Genomic DNA, 16872 nt, shown 5'->3' with positions numbered 1-16872 from the left:
GGAAAAGGCGGTCCGTACAGGCCCCCATTAACATCGACGGAGCTGTAGTGAAGTGGGTCGAGAGTTTCAGGTTCCTTGGTGTCCACATCACCACCAAACGATCATGGTCCAAACACACCAAGGCAGTCGTTAACAGGGCACGACAGCACCTTTTCCCCCCTCAGGAGACTGAAAAGATTTGGCATGCGTCTCCAGATCCTCAAAAAGTTCTACAGCTACACCATCAAGAACATCCTGACCAGTTACATCACCACCTGGTATGGCAACTGTTCAGCATCTGACCGTAAGGCACTACAGAGGGTAGTATGGCCCAGCACATCCTTGAGGCCAAGCTTCCTGCCATCCAGGACCTCTATACTAGGCAGTGTCATAGGAAAGCCCCAATAATTGTCAGAGACTCCAGTCACCTACATCAAAGACTGCTTTCTCTGCTACAGCACGGCAAGCGGTAACGGAGAGCCAAGTCTAGGACCAAAAGGATCCTTAACAGCTTATACACCCAAGCCATAAGAATGCTGAACAATTCATCAAATGGCCCCCGGACTATTTACATTGACATCACCCCCCCTCCATTTGTTTTGTACACTGTTGCTACTAGCTGTTTATTATACACTGCTCAAAAAAACACTAAAATAACACATCCTAGATCTGAATGAATGAAATATTCTTATTAAATACTTTTTTCTTTACATAGTTGAATGTGCTGACAACAAGATCACACAAAAATTATCAATGGAAATCAAATTTATCAACCCATGGAGGTCTGGATTTGGAGTCACACTCAAAATTAAAGTGGAAAACCACACTACAGGCTGATCCAACTTTGATGTAATGTCCTTAAAACAAGTCAAAATGAGGCTCAGTAGTGTGTGTGTCCTCCACTTGCCTGTATGACCTCCCTACAATGCCTGGGCATGCTCCTGATGAGGTGGCGGATCCTGAGGGATCTCCTCCCAGACCTGGACTAAAGATGGAGTGAGACATGATGTCCCAGATGTGCTCAATTGGATTCAGGTCTGGGGAACGGGCGGGCCAGTCCATAGCATCAATGCCTTCCTTTTGCAGGAACTGCTGACACACTCCAGCCACATGAGGTCTAGCATTGTCTTGCATTAGGAGGAACCCAGGGCCAACCGCACCAGCATATGGTCTCACAAGGGGTCTGAGGATCTCATCTCGGTACCTAATGGCAGTCAGGCTACCTCTGGCAAGCACATGGAGGGCTGTGCGGCCCCCCAAAGAAATGCCACCCCACACCATGACTGACCCACCGCCAAACCGGTCATGCTGGAAGATGTTGCAGGCAGCAGAACGTTCTCCACGGCGTCTCCAGACTGTCACGTCTGTCATATGTGCTCAGTGTAAACCTGCTTTCACCTGTGAAGAGCACAGGGCACCAGTGGCGAATTTGCCAATCTTGGTGTTCTCTGGCAAATGCCAAACGTCCTGCACGGTGTTGGGCTGTAGTAAGCACAACCCCCACCTGTGGATGTCGGGCCCTCATACCACCCTCATGGGGTCTGTTTCTGACCGTTTGAGCAGACACATGCACATTTGTGGCCTGCTGGAGGTCATTTTGCAGGGCTCTGGCAGTGCTCCTTCTGTTCCTCCTTGCACAAAGGCGGAGGTAGCGGTCCTGCTGCTGGGTTGTTGCCCTCCTACGGCCTCCTCCACGTCTCCGGATGTACTGGCCTGTCTCCTGGTAGCGCCTCCATGCTCTGGACACTACGCTGACAGACACAGCAAACCTTCTTGCCACAGCTCGCATTGATGTGCCATCCTGGATGAGCTGCACTACCTGAGCCACTTGTGTGGGTTGTGTACTCCGTCTCATGCTACAACTAGAGTGAAGGCAACGCCAGCATTCAAAAGTGACCAAAACATCAGCCAGGAAGCATAGGAACTGAGAAGTGGTCTGTGGTCACCACCTGCAGAACCACTCCTTTATTGGGGGTGTCTTGCTAATTGCCTATAATTTCCACCTGTTGTCTATTCCATTTGCACAACAGCATGTGACATTTATTGTCAATCAGTGTTGCTTCCTAAGTGGACAGTTTGATTTCACAGAAGTGTGATTGACTTGGAGTTACATTGTGTTGTTTAAGTGTTCCCTTTATTTTTTTGAGCAGTGTATATGCATAGTCATTTCACTCCTACCTACATTTGCAAATGACCTTAAATAAACCTGTACCCCCGCAGATAGCCACTTTTTTGTTATTTTATTGTGTTACTTTTTATTATTTTTTACTTTAGTTTATTTGGTAAATATTTTCTGTTGTTGATGTGTGCAGAGGGTCCCTGGTTCGCGCCCGGGTATGGTCGAGGAGACGGTCTAAAGTTATACTGTTACATTGATGCTGTTGACCCGGATCACTGGTTGCTGCGGAAAAGGAGGAGGTCAAAAGGGGGGTGAGTGTAACGGATGTGAAATGCTAGCTTAGTTAGCGGTGGTGCGCGCTAAATAGCGTTTCAATCGGTGACGTCACTTGCTCTGAGACCTTGAAGTAGTAGTTCCCCTTGCTCTGCAAGGGCCGCGGCGTTTGTGGAGAGATGGGTAACGATGCTTCGTGGGTGACTGTTGTTGATGTGTGCAGAGGGTCCCTGGTTCGCGTCCGGGTATGGGTCTAAAATTATACTGTTACAAAGGCACACTTAACCAGCATGGCTACCACAGCATTCTGCAGCAATACTCCATCCCATCTGGTTTGTGCTTAGTGGGACTATCATTTGTTTTTCAAAAGGGCAATGACCCAACACACCTCCAGGCTTTGTAAGAGCTATTTGATCAAGACAGAGAGTGATGGAGTGCTGCATCAGATAACCTGGCCTCCACAATCACCTGACCTCAACCCAATTGAGATAGCTTGGGATGAGTTGGACCAGAGTGAAGGAAAAGCAGCCAACAAGTGCTCCGCATACAGTATGTGGGAACTCCATCAAGTTGTTGGAAAAGCATTAATCTTTTAAAGCTGTCATCAAGGTAAAGGGTGACTACTTTGAAGAATTTCAAGTATTGTCACACCCTTATCTGTTTCACCTGTCTTGTGCTTGTCTCCACTCCCCTCCAGGTGTCGCCCATTTTCCCCAATGTCCCCTGTGCATTTATACCTGTGTTTCCTGTTTGTCTGTTGCCAGTTCATCTTGTCTCATCAAGCCTACCAGCATGGTTTTCCCGTACTTCTGTTTATCTCGTTCCTGTTTTTCTAGTTTTTCCGGTTTTGACCACTTTGCCTGCCCTGACCCTGCCTACCTTTCTGTACCTGTCTGACACTGCCCTGGATTACTGACCTCTGCCTGCCCTTGACATGTCATCTGCCTGCCCCCTGTTTTGTTAATAAACATTGGTGATTCGAACTGTCTGCATCTGGATCTTATCCTGAGGTCTGATAAATATAAAATATATTTTTATTTATTTCATATTGTTTTGGTTACTACATAATTCCATATGTGTTATTTCATAGTTTTGAATGTCTTCACTATTGTTCTACAACTGTCAGGCGGTGGGTAACTGGTGCAGTGAATCAGGCGCAGGAGAGCAGAAAGGACTGTACAAGGTATTTAATTCCACGACAGCACCAGTATACAGAAAATACTCAAGGTGCGGCGAAATACCGGTCACTCGAAAATAACGGGCGTAAATACATAACCCGGCAAACATAACCAGCCGACAAGTACCGACATGAACAATCAATTAACACGCACACTAACATGTGGAAAACAGAGGGTAAATAATGAACATGTAATTGGGGAATTGAAACCAGGTGTGTAGAAAACAACAAAAACAAATGGAAAATTAAAAATGGATCAGCGATGGCTGGAAGACCGGTGACGTCGACCGCCGAACGCCGCCCGAACAAGGAGAGGGACCGACTTCCGCGGAAGTCGTGACAACAACCTAGAAAAATCAAAACCCTTGATTAAGTAGGTGTGTCCAAACTTCTGACTGGTACTGTACATTTGCAAACATTTCTAAAAACTTGTTTTCTCTTTGTCATTATCGGGTATTGTGTATAGATTGAGTAAAATATATATTTAATACATTTTAGAATAAGGCTGTATCGTAACAAAATGTGGAAAAAGGGAAGGGGCATGAATACTTTCCGAATGCACCGTGCGTGGCATGCCAATTGATGTTGTACTGAATGCCAATTGATATCGCTCTGACAGTGGGTTCCAAGTATTTGGAGAGCAATACAAATAGTTGCAGTGATGAATGCTGATGTTAACTGATTGTCTATAGGATCACTCAAGCTGCCATTTATATTTGACCAATAATACTTCCTGGAGAAAGCTGCAGATGCTACTCTATATAGTGAGACTTGGCTACTTTCAGGCTATGGCGTTCGAGAGGGACTGGCTGACCTGCCAGTCAGCAGGGGTGGCCAACTGGTTCTGTGCTGTGAGCTGCTGGCGGTCAACCACTCTCAGGATCTCATCAAAGTTCCATGCCATTGTGGGAAGGTAGAACAGGGACAGCTTCAACCTTTTGTCTGGGCCAATAGAAAAATCCCTTGACAAGCGAACATGTCACATTTTGGTGGGAAGGAATTAGGCAGGTAGGGGGTGGTTTTACTCTCATGGCAAGCAGTTGGAGAGAGAAAGTATGTGTTTGACTGAAACTGGGAGTGTAGCAAATATGAGCTTGTGAGCTGTGTTCATTCGTGGTGATATCACCTTCACTGATACATATAAGAAGATTACGTCATCGTATCCAGCAAGGGGCTGAGGTAGTGTGTTTTTGCCAGACAGGGAGGTGGGGCCTGGGTGGGAGGGGTAGTTAACTCATATTAACCAGTGAAGATGGTCCGCTTGCATCAGCGTGAATAAGTAACATTTATGGGAAATAGAGCACAAGAAAGAGCAGGATGATCTCATGGTGGGCCAATGAGTCATACCGGAAACTGAGAAACAGTTGGAGAGAGAGAAAGGCTGTCCTAGAGAGAGAGTGTGTGTGTGTGCCTGTAGGTGTGCATGCATGCATGAGCGTATTTTGACACTCACACAGTGGCAGTAAGAGGAATGCAGTCCTTGTCCTTCTCATCATGGTCCAGCATGGCCAGGCCCACTGCCAGCTTCCTGTGACTGTCTGCTATGATGGGGAAGAGGAACGCACAGCCAGACTCCTTCCTCATTGTTGTAGGGTAGGATGTCTTACAGGATCACAGCACAGCCCCTCCATTACTAAACACACTGGTCATTTGTATAGGCACTCAAAACTATGGCTGTATCCCAAGCGGCACCCTATTCTATGGGCCCTGGTCAAAAGTAGTGCCCTATAAAGGGAATAGCGGGCCATTTGGGAAGCAGCCGAAACCTTGGTCCAGCCACGGTGGTCCTCCAGACTGTCGATGGACAGGGCGATCATTTCTATGTTGCTCCTGCTAAATTCACAGCTGAGTTTGTCGGCTCGGCCCAGCTCTGTGGTGCAGATAGCATTGTAGTCACGGAGGTGGGAGAACAGGATACCCCAGCTACAGAGAGAAGGGTGGGGGCTGATGGATAGAGAGAGAGAGAGAGAGAGAGAGAGATTAGGGGCCGAGCAGAGGAATGACAGCCTCTGTCCCCCTGGCTCCTGTGTTTCATTTTTTGACCACTATTGCTTTTAGATCAGGGTAAGAAATAGTTAATTCAATGTTTAATACACTTTAATAAAACCTATGTTAAGGAGCATGTAGCTGTAAAAGTGGCATGTAGCTGGCGTCAAGTATGGCCACAGAGATCTTGCACCCATTGACATTTCAGAGTCAGCGTTTTCATTGACACCCCTTTTTTCAATACCCCACCTTGTGAGGATAACTGCACAGAGCCTTTTTTTTAAATGTTTCACAACAAATCATTTGAGCAGTATGTAAAGCAGTTTTTTTTCTCTGACGTCTCGACCTCGTTAGCCTGACAACCAACTGACCTACACTGAGTATACAAAACATTAAGAACTCTTTCCATGACAGATTGACCAGGTGAATCCAAGTGAAAGCGATGATCCCTTATTGATGTCACTTGTTAAATCCACTTCAATCAGTGTGGATGAAGGGAGGAAACGGGTTAAAGAAGGATTTATAAGCCTGGAGACAATTGAGACATGGATTATGTATGTGTGCCATTCAGAGGGTGAATGGGCAAGACAAACAATTTCAGCGCCTTTGAACGGAGTATGGCAGTAGGTGCCAGACGCACCAGTTTGTGTCAAAAACTGCAACGCTGCTGAGTTTTTCATGCAGCTTCCCGTGTGATTCAAGAATGGTCCACCATCCAAAGGACATCCAGCCAACTTCATACATCCGTGGGAAGCATTGGAATCACTGTAATACTGTTGTATTCGGCACATGTGACAAATACATTTTGATTTGTAATTTGAGTTTATCACAGCGAGCCGTTAGTGGGCGTCTAAGTGCCCATCCTGCCTTAGTGGCTCCAGTTGTTCCACTAAGGCTTTTATAGGTCTTTGAGCTTCCGATAGGATGAATTATTCTATGCCATTTTGTTTTGATACTGGCCTAGGCATATTACTCGATTCGACTGAACAGATGGTGTTCAAGCCTACATTTACCACTTGTGCTAAATTTGGATATTATACTGAATTGAATCAAATGGACTCTGAGGTAAACTTCAACATGTCTTTACCCCATGACTGTCGGTCAAGAACCCAGCATTCTTTACTGACGTCATATCAGTACACATCATCCCCCTTATCATCCCCCCTTGTCATCCCCCCTTTACTTGGATATAAACTTCAATGTCAACCTGACATACACAACAACACTTCTACAGCAACCTTTGTGTTAACAATAAACAACTTTTCTTTATCAGCTTACTTTTTATCTACCATTTGCAAAAATAAACAGTATTCCTTTAAAAAAGAAATCTGCTACAAAACATTCTGTACCTTATCTTTTTCACAGAATAACTCAAACATTCAGAGTATTTTTTTATTAGACCATTGTACTTGCCACATTTCAGATAACGTTTGTTTTCTTTAACTCTAACAGTGGAGGAATTATTTAACGACAAAGTCTGTTTAGCTTCTGAGGCAGTTTGATACCAGGCGGGGTCAAAGGAAGGCCTTAAACATTTTCAAAGACTCCAGCCATCCAAGTCATAGATTGTTTTCTCTGCTACCGCACGGCAGGTGGTACCGGAGCACCACGTCTGGCACCAGAAGGCTCCTGAACAGCTTCTACCCCCAAGCCATAAGACTGCTGAACAGTTCATCAAATGCCTACCCGGACTATTTACCTTGACCCCCTTTTTTTACTGACACTATTGCACTGGCTCTATGCACACTCACTGGACTCTACCCATACGCTCACACACATAGACACACTTTCACACTCTTCAAACATGCTGCTGCTACACTGTTTATTATCTATCCTGATTGCCTAGTCACTTCTACCCCCACCTACAAGTACATATTACCTAAATTACCTCAACTACCTTATACCCCTGCACGTTGACTTGGTACCTGTACTTCCAGTATATAGCCCCGTTATTGTTATTTATTTTTTATTTCACCTTTACTTAACTAGGCAAGTCAGTTAAGAACAAATTCTTATTTATAATGACCTCCTACCCCGGCCAAACCCTAACCCGGACGACGCTGGGCCAATTGTGTGCCACCCTATGGGACTTCCGATCACGGCCGGTTGTGATACAGCCTGGAAACGATCCAGAGTCTGTAGTGACGCCTCTAGTGCTGAGATGCAGTGCCTTAGACAGATGCGCCACTCGGGAGCCCCAGTATTTTATTCTGTTACTATTTCATTTTTTATTTTATTTTTTATTCTTAAAACATTTTTTTTTTTACTCTGCATTTTTAAAGTCTACGCTGGTTGTATTTGAGCACATGTGACAAAGAGCAATGTGATATGATTTGATTTGACTTACCTTTGTCCTATTTCAGGATAGCCTGGTTTACTGCACGACTGTCGGTGCATCGAGAACCCAGCGTTCTTACTGACGTGGTGATGTCATATTAGTACACGACAGATGGTTCCTCTCGAGTCCTGCATAATGTCCCTCAGGGGTCCATCTGCACACTTTGCACTATGTAAATGAGTAGCCTATGCGCAATTACGTGCAGAATATGCATTGTGAACACTTTGTTGAACTAACCACAACGAAGGTTGTTAAAGCTGCATTAAGTTAATGGACAGTGCTGTGTTGTTTGCCAAAGTCCCATCAATTCACGAAAGTGTCTGATATTGCATTCGTTTGTGGGAAAAGTGTATGTTTATTGTCTTAGCGAAAGCACAGCTGGCCTAGAGAATGGTTGTATTGTGTTTTAAAATGAGCTAGAATTGAATAGAAAAACGCAATTGTTAACACAATTTGGAAAACATGTCTCTGTATATCTTTTTGAGGGGTATGGAATGCATTTACAGTATTTCATTCTATTCTACCAATTGCCAAGTGGCACACAGTAACAGTTGATGAAAAGGCCAAGCCTAATAGTTGTAATATGCACTGTTGCATTTATGCACTGACTCTGCGAATGGGAATATTTATATTTCATTATATTTACTCGTCAAAGCTCCCAGAGCTATTATAGTTTGGAGAAAAAAAAATGTTGATGGGTGGATCAGAATTTATGATATTGTTTTGTGTGTCACATGTTCTACTGGGAAGGACACTGTTTTGTCATGACAGTCAATAAAGACGTTGCCAACCTGTCACCTTCACACTAAAAAATAATAAAAATGAAGGGAAGTATCAAACCGCTTAGTTTTCTTTATCTTATCGTTGGACAGGAAGTGAAATCCTGTGGGTGAGCCTGTGAGAATGGAATAAAATTGTCTGTCCTTGGTTGGAACGTCAGCACAAGATCTGTTCGTCGGGAGCTTCGTGAAATGGGTTTCCATGGCCGAGCAGCCACACACAGCTTAAGATTACCATGCGCAATGCCAAGCGTCGTTTGGAGTTGTCTAAAGCTCTCCGCCATTGAATTATGGAGCAGTGGAAACGCGCTCTCTGGAGGGATGAATCACGCTTCACCATCTGGCAATTGAGATGAATCTGGGTTTGGCAGATGCCAGGAGAATGCTACCTGCCCGAATGCATAGTGCCAACTGTAAAGTTTGGTGGATGAGGAATAATGGTCTGGGTCTGTTTTTCATGGTTCGGACTAGGACCCCCTAGGGAAATCTTAACGCTACAGAATACAGTGGCATTCTGTGCTTCCAACTTTGTTGCAACAGATTGAGGAAGGCCCTTTTCTGTTTCAGCATGACAATGCCCCCGTGCACAAAGCGATGTCCATACATAAATGGTTTGTCGAGATCGGTGTAGAAGAACTTGACTGGCCTGCACAGAGCCCTGACCTCAACCCCATCGAACACCTTTGGGATGAATTGGAACGCCGACTGCCAGCCAGACCTAATCGCATAACATCAGTGCCCAACCTCACTAATGATCTTGTGGCTGAATGGAAGCAAGACCACACAGCAATGTTCCAACATCTAGTCGAAAGCCTTTCCAGAAGAGTGGAAGCATCAAAGGGTGGACCAACTCCATATTAATGCCCATGATATTGGAATGAGATGTTTGACGAGCATGTGTCTACATACTTTTGGCCATGTAGTGTAACTGTTAACCTGGAATCCACATTGAATATGTCTCAGTGCAGATTCAAGGTAACATAGCTGTAATGTTGTACAAATCCTTGATCTGATACTAGACACATCAACTAATGGCCAGCAGATGGCACCACATGACAGGTTCAAAACAAACCTGCAACATCTATTGTCTGAAATGCTCTGCCCTTCATGTACTGTGGCTTATTCTGTAGTTTAATGTATATCTCAAGGCTTTGAAATGAATGAAATTGATTCGGCAAACGGAAATACAGGAAATGGAAATACACAAGGGACAACAAAAAAAACATGTCACTTTTTCTTTGGATGTTTACAACATGCAGTTATATCCTCACATGTTTGTATCGTGTGGTCATGAATGATATTCTCAGCAAATTGTCCCACTGTAATTTATAGTACAAAACAAATGCAGACTGGTCATCTTTTTAGGGATCTCTATCGTTTACATTTTATTTTGAGATAAAATGACAAAGTAATGGCGAAGAGAGAAAATACAACTTTACGAGAAAATTAACATGGACAATACAGTCAAAAAAATGTATTAAAATAAGTAAAAGACATAATATATAATACAGGAAGAGCAATATCTTAGATTGTTTACATGGAGTAGCACAAAGAGTTCCACCGTAGTGAGGTATTTCATTGTAAGATTCATGTTATTTACATTAGTACATTCTACTAGACAGTGTAACGCACACAAACACAGGCCTCACAATGAACTTATTCGAAAGCTGTTAGTAATGATATTGGTTGATCATATTTTAGTAACAGCACTCCACACCAATCCATCATCTTTACCCAGCCTCCTCTTATTGGCTGTTTCCGCTAGGTTTCGCCAACCTGACATCATAGGTGATCATGCGGAAGTTGACCCCCTGCATAGAGCTTCCTCTGGGCGTGGTTGAAGTCCACCATGCTGTTGTAGTGGTTCTTGAAGGGCACCGCCATGCCTCGGCCCTGGCCGGGGGCCGTGACGGTGGTGTCTGGGGCCGTGTAGCTGGCCACTGTGTAGACCCAACCGCTGATCACGAAGGTGTTAGCCACTGTGTTCTTCCTGATGTTGGTCTCCCAACTCCTCTTCACCTCCAGGCTCTCAGGGTCCAGCTGGGACGCCACAATGGCTCCCTTTGCCTTGCTGGGCCTGTAGATGGCCCACGGGCACTGCTCGTTTACCGCCAGGTCGGTGTCTGTGTAGACGCCCCAAGAGTAGGGGTGCTGGCCGTGAAAGCCGGCGTGGGGGAGCTCCAGACGTCCTGCCAGGCTCTCGAAAGCCAGGTCGTAGCGGCGGTGTCTGCGCTGGTAGTAGAGGGAGTCGCGGTACAGGGTTGCCCCAGTGCTCTCCACGGGCACCGGCAGCACCAGCACCTTCATGGGAACTGCTTCATGTCCTCGTGTGTAAACAGCTGGCGGACGTCCTTGCCCACCGTGTCGATGCGCCACACCGTCTTATTGCTGTATTGAGGGGGGGGGGCTCAGGGTCCTGCAGCCACACCCCATACTTCCCTGTGACGCTATCAGCCTTCCGGTGCAGGACAGGCTCTCCCACAGACACCAGCTCACCACAGCCTGGAAAAACAGACAGAGGGTATTTATATTCATTTCAAACTTTGTCTCCACAAGAGAACTATGCTGAGTACATTGGAAATTGTGCTTTGTGAAATATACAGTAAATTTCACAAAGCTATCTTTATCTCTGAAAGGAGTTTTGGATTGTGAGAGGTGATATGCATCTATATAGTTTGGTGTGTAGTGACTCTAAGAAGCCACCAGGAGGATATAGAGGGAGTCTGGGAGGTACAGCTGTAGAGTGGTAATAACAGGACATATCTGTGTGGTTCTGCCCAGCTTCTTGAATGAGACGTGATGCTGGGACCTCGGTCACCTCGGCGTTATCTCCTGATAGGGGGCATAGTCAGGGTCTGACAGAGGGGGAGAGGGAGGAAGATGAAACACAGTTTTATTTAGTGTTTGATCTGGTTGCTGAAGTCATAAACTCAAATCATAAACATACAGTATTGATAAACCTAAAACACATTCAAAGGTGACACGCTGACAACATGAACACCTCTTATTAGATGCCCCAGTCATTTGACCTGCAGCACGGGCACAGTCCCCAAAAGGATCACAGACACTAAAACAGACATGCAACATGCATGAGTGACAGGGCTGTAAAAGGATATTCTGTGTCGTTAATACCACTCTGCTAATGCAACAAAGCACGCCTAACAGAAACTGGCCTCTGCAAGGTTGTCCAAGGTGAAGGTGTACTGGCAGCGCCCGGTGTGGTCATTTGAGCGTCGCAGAGAGACTCTGTCCCGGCCATGGGTAGACGGCACCAGGCAGGACAGACACAAGGCTACCACATTCTGGGGGAGCCACATTCTGGGGGACAGTCTCTTTATTTCTCACTTTGCTTAGTGATGATCTTTCTTTTGTTGAAAAATGACGTTTACATGACCAAGGCCCTTCTCCCCCAATTGCTCAGTTTGGTCGGGGGGGCAGCTCTAGGAAGGGTCTTGGTGGTTCCAAATTTCTTCCATTTAAGAATGACGAAGGCTGTTTTCTTGGGGATCTTTTTCTTTGTACTCTTCCCCAGATATGTGACTCAACACAATGCTGTCTCTGAGCTCTACGGTCAATTCCTTTGACATAATGGCTTGGTTTTTGCTCTGTCAGCTGTGTGTCCCTTTCCAAATCATGTCCAATCAATTGAATTTAACAGAGATGGACTCCAATCAAGTTGTAGAAACATCTCAATCAATCAATTAATCTAATGTTTTTATAAACCCCTTCATACATCAGCTGATGTCACAAAGTGCTATACAGAAACTCAGCCTAAAACCCCAAACAGCAAGCAATGCAGGTGTGGAAGCACGGTGGCTAGGAATAACTCCCAAGAAAGGTCAGAACCTAGGAAGAAACCTAGAGAGGAATCCGACTATGAGGGGTGGCCAGTCCTCTTCTGGCTGTGCCGGGTGGAGATTATAACAGAACATGGCCAAGATGTTCAAATGTTCATAAATGACCAGCAGGGTCAAATAATAATAGTCACAGTGGTTGTCGAGGGTGCAACAGATCAGCACCTCAGGAGTAAATGCCAGTTGGATTTTCATAGCCGACCATTGAGAGTATCTCTACCACTCCTGCTGTCTCTAGAGAGTTAAAAACAGCAGGTCTGGGACAGGTAGCACGTCCGGTGAACAGGTCAGGGTTCCATAGCCGCAGGCAGAACAGTTGAAACTGGAGCAGCAGCATGGCCAGGTGGACTGGGGACAGCAAGGAGTCATCAGGCCAGGTAGTCCTGAGGCATGGTCCTAGGGCTCAGGTCCTCCGAGAGAGAGAAAGAAAGAGAGAATTAGAGAGAGCACACTTAAATTCACACAGGACACTGAATAGGACAGGAGAAGTACTCCAGATATAACAAACTGACCCTAGCCCCCCGACACATAAACTACTGCAGCATAAATACTGGAGGCTGAGACAGGAGGGGTCAGGAGACACTGTGGCCCCATCTGAGGACACCCCCGAACAGGGCCAAACAGGAAGGATATAACCCCACCCATTTTGCCAAAGCACAGCCCCCACACCACTAGAGGGATATCTTCAACCACCAACTTACCAGCCTGAGACAAGGCGGAGTATAGCCCACAAAGATCTCCGCCACGGCACAACCCATATACTATTTTGCACTCCCAATTTTTCAGTTTTTGATTTGTTAAAAAAGTTTGAAATATCCAATAAATGTCGTTCCACTTCATGATTGTGTCCCACTTGTTGTTGATTCTTCACAAAAAAATACAGTTTTATATCTTTATGTTTGAAGCCTGAATGGTCCTTCTGTAGCTCAGTTGGTAGAGCATGGCGCTTGTAACGCCAGGGTAGTGGGTTCGATCCCCGGGACCACCCATGAATGTATGCACACATGACTGTAAGTCGCTTTGGATAAAAGCGTCTGCTAAATGTCATATATTATTATATTATGTGGCAAAAGGTCGCAAAGTTCAAGGGGGACGAATACTTTCGCAAGGCACTGTATATAGTGAAAACAATAGTGGTCCTAAAACGGAACCTTGAGGAACACCGAAATTTACAGTTGATTTGTCAGAGGACAAACCATTCACAGAGACAAACTGATATCTTTCTGACAGATAAGATCTAAACCAGGCCAGAACTTGTCCGTGTAGACCAATTTGGGTTTCCAATCTCTCCAAAAGAATGTGGTGATCGATGGTATCAAAAGCAGCACTAAGGTCTAGGTCCACGAGGACAGATGCAGAGCCTCGGTCTGATGCCATTAAAAGGTAATTTACCACCTTCACAAGTGCAGTCTCAGTGCTATGATGGGGTCGAAAACCAGCCTGAAGCATTTCGTATACATTTTTTGTCTTCAGGAAGGCAGTGAGTTGCTGCGCAACAGCCTTTTCTAAACATTTTGAGAGGAATGGAAGATTCGATATAGGCCGATAGTTTTTTATATTTTCTGGGTCAAGGTTTGGCTTTTTCAAGAGAGGCTTTATTACTGCCACTTTTAGTGAGTTTGGTACACATCCGGTGGATCGAGAGCCATTTATTATGTTCAACATAGGAGGGCCAAGCACAGGAAGCAGCTCTTTCAGTAGTTTAGTTGGAATAGGGTCCAGTATGCAGCTTGAAGGTTTAGAGGCCATGATTATTTTCATCATTGTGTCAAGAGATATAGTACTAAAACACTTGAGCGTCTCTCTTGATCCTAGGTCCTGGCAGAGTTGTGCAGACTCAGGACAACTGAGGTTTGAAGGAATACACAGATTTAAAGAGGGGGCCGTAATTTGCTTTCTAATAATCATGATCTTTTCCTCAAAGAAGTTCATGAATGTATCACTGCTAAAGTGAAAGCCATCCTCTCTTGGGGAATGCTGCTTTTTAGTTAGCTTTGCGACAGTATCAAAAAGGAATTTCGGATTGTTCTTATTTCAATTAAGTTAGAAAAATAGGATGATCAATGCAATAGTCTGCATCATTTCCAATCCCCTATATATATATATATATATATATATATAGTTTTTTTTAGGTGGGGGTACTATATATATACAGTATATATAGTACCAGTCAAAAGTTTGGACACACCTACTCATCCAAGGATTTTTCTTTAGTTGTACTATTTTCTACATTGTAGAATAATAGTGAAGACATCAAAACTATGAAATAACACATATGAAATCATGTAGTAACCCAAAATCTTTTAAACAAATCAAAATAGATTTTAGATTCTTCAAACTAGCCACCCTTGCATGCTGACCACACCGCTCGTGTCACGTGCGCGAGTGTTGCAAAATAAATGTACAAATACATGTTATTCAATCATTGCACCCACACTGCTCATGCGTGCCAATGAGCGTCTGCTTTGCCAAGCTCTAAAATAGAAGTCAGTTATATTTGTGACGCTGAACACAGTGCAAGTCCTGCCTCTCCCATCTCCTCATTGATTTATAGAAGCATAATACACACGATGACCGAACTGAGGTCGTTGGTAATACTATGAAAGTTAGATGCCAATCGCCATATAAAGTCCAAATAAGAAAAAATAAGAAAAAGCCTGGAAGGAGGAGAGATGACTAGAAACGATTCGGTTGACCATTTTATGTGTGGATAAATTGTCAGAGTAGAGGACCTTGTGTATTTCAGGTAAAATAACAACTCAACATATATATCCCAGGACAAATTAGCTAGCAACAGCAAGCTAGCTAAATAGGACAAACTAGCTAGCAACTGAAAGCTAGCTAGCTAAATTGCCATAAATGTTTAATGCTTTTCGAACCTGTCCCCAAATTAATATAATTGATTTAGAGTTTGTTTTGATATTTCAACCAGCGTGTTGTGATCGCGTTTGGTGTGGGGGGACAAAATCAATTTGCGCACGATGGCGTTTGCGGACGCACGCACAAACTCGGTTGGGGTATGGTGTTAGCCTTGATGACAGCTTTGTACACTCTTGCCATTCTCTCAACCAGCTTCACCTGGAATGCTTTTCCAACAGTCTTGAAGGAGTTCCCACACATGCTGAGCACTTGTTGGCTCCTTTTCCTTCACTCTGTGGTCCAACTCATCCATACCATTTCAATTGGGTTGAGGTCAGGTGATTATGGAGGCTAGGGCATCTGATGCAGCACTCCATCACACTCCTTCTTGGTCAAATAGCCCTTACACATTCTGGAGATGTGTTGGGTCATTGTCCTGTTAAAAAAAAAAGATTGTCCCACTAATCGCAAACCAGATGGGATGGCATATTGTTGCAGAATGCTGTGGTAGCCATGCTGATTAAGTGTTTCTTGAATTCTAAATAAATCACTGACAGTGTCACCAGCAAAGCACCCCCACACGATCACACCTCCTCCTCCAGGCTTCCAGGTGGGAACCAATCCTCCATTCACCTACTCTGCATCTCACAAAGACACAGCGGTTGGAACCAAAGATCTCAAATTTGGGCTCATCAGACCAAAGGAAAGATTTTCACTGGTCTAATGTCCATTGCTTGTGTTTCTTGGCCCAAACAAGTCTCTTCTTCGTATTGGTACTTCTTATTTAGTAGTGCTTTCTTTGCAGCAATTCGACCATGAAGGCCTGATTCACACAGTCTCCTCTGAACAGTTGATGTTGACATGTGTCTGTTACTTGAACTCTGTGATACATTTATTTGGGCTGTAATCTGATGTTAAGGTAACTCTAATGAATTTTTCCTCTGCAGCAGAGGTAACTCTGGGTCTTCCTTTCCTGTGGCAGTCCTCATGAGAGCCAGTTTCATCATAGTTCTTGATGGGTTATTTTGACTGCACTTGAATAAACGTTCAAAGTTATTGAAATTTTCCACATTACCTGACCTTCATGTCTTAAATTAATGATGGACTGTCGTTTCTCTTTGTTTATTTGAGCTGTTCTTGCCATGATATGGACTTGGTCTTTTACAAATTTGGGCTATCTTGTGTATACCACCCATACCTTGTCACAACACAATTGATTGGCTCAAGTGCAATAAGAAGGAAAGAAATTCCAAAAAATGTACTTTTAACAAGGCACACCTGTTAATTGAAATGCATTCCAGGTAACTACCTTGACTGGTACTGTATATCTACATAGCTACCTCAATTACCTGGTACCCCTGCACATCGACTCGGTACTGGTCCTCCATGTATAAAGCCATGTTATTTTTACTCATTGTTATTCATTATTCACTGTGTATTTATTTCTTGTGTTACTATTTATATATATTTTATATTTAACTCTGCATTGTTGGAAAAGGATCCGTAAG

At 44.3% G+C, this 16872-nt stretch overlaps 1 long non-coding RNA gene and 1 pseudogene across 2 annotated transcripts; one reads left to right on the top strand and one right to left on the bottom strand.

Moving 5' to 3' along the window:
• The first annotated feature begins 3477 nt into the window (after positions 1-3477).
• On the top strand, positions 3478-8595 carry LOC127907643 (uncharacterized). 2 transcript variants are annotated; one of them, XR_008065266.1, is made up of 2 exons: positions 3478-3921; positions 7898-8595. It is a non-coding gene; the product is annotated as an uncharacterized LOC127907643 (long non-coding RNA). The 2 variants fall into 2 exon arrangements; XR_008065267.1 differs by having other exon boundaries at positions 3478-3925.
• A 1575-nt stretch (positions 8596-10170) lies between these two features.
• On the bottom strand, positions 10171-11187 carry LOC118395232 (myocilin-like; annotated as a pseudogene).
• Positions 11188-16872: the final 5685 nt, after the last annotated feature.

The sequence above is a fragment of the Oncorhynchus keta genome, chromosome 15, assembly GCF_023373465.1.
Source record: "Oncorhynchus keta strain PuntledgeMale-10-30-2019 chromosome 15, Oket_V2, whole genome shotgun sequence".
NCBI lineage: Eukaryota > Metazoa > Chordata > Actinopteri > Salmoniformes > Salmonidae > Oncorhynchus > Oncorhynchus keta.
This window is presented reverse-complemented; position numbering and strand designations above follow the sequence as displayed.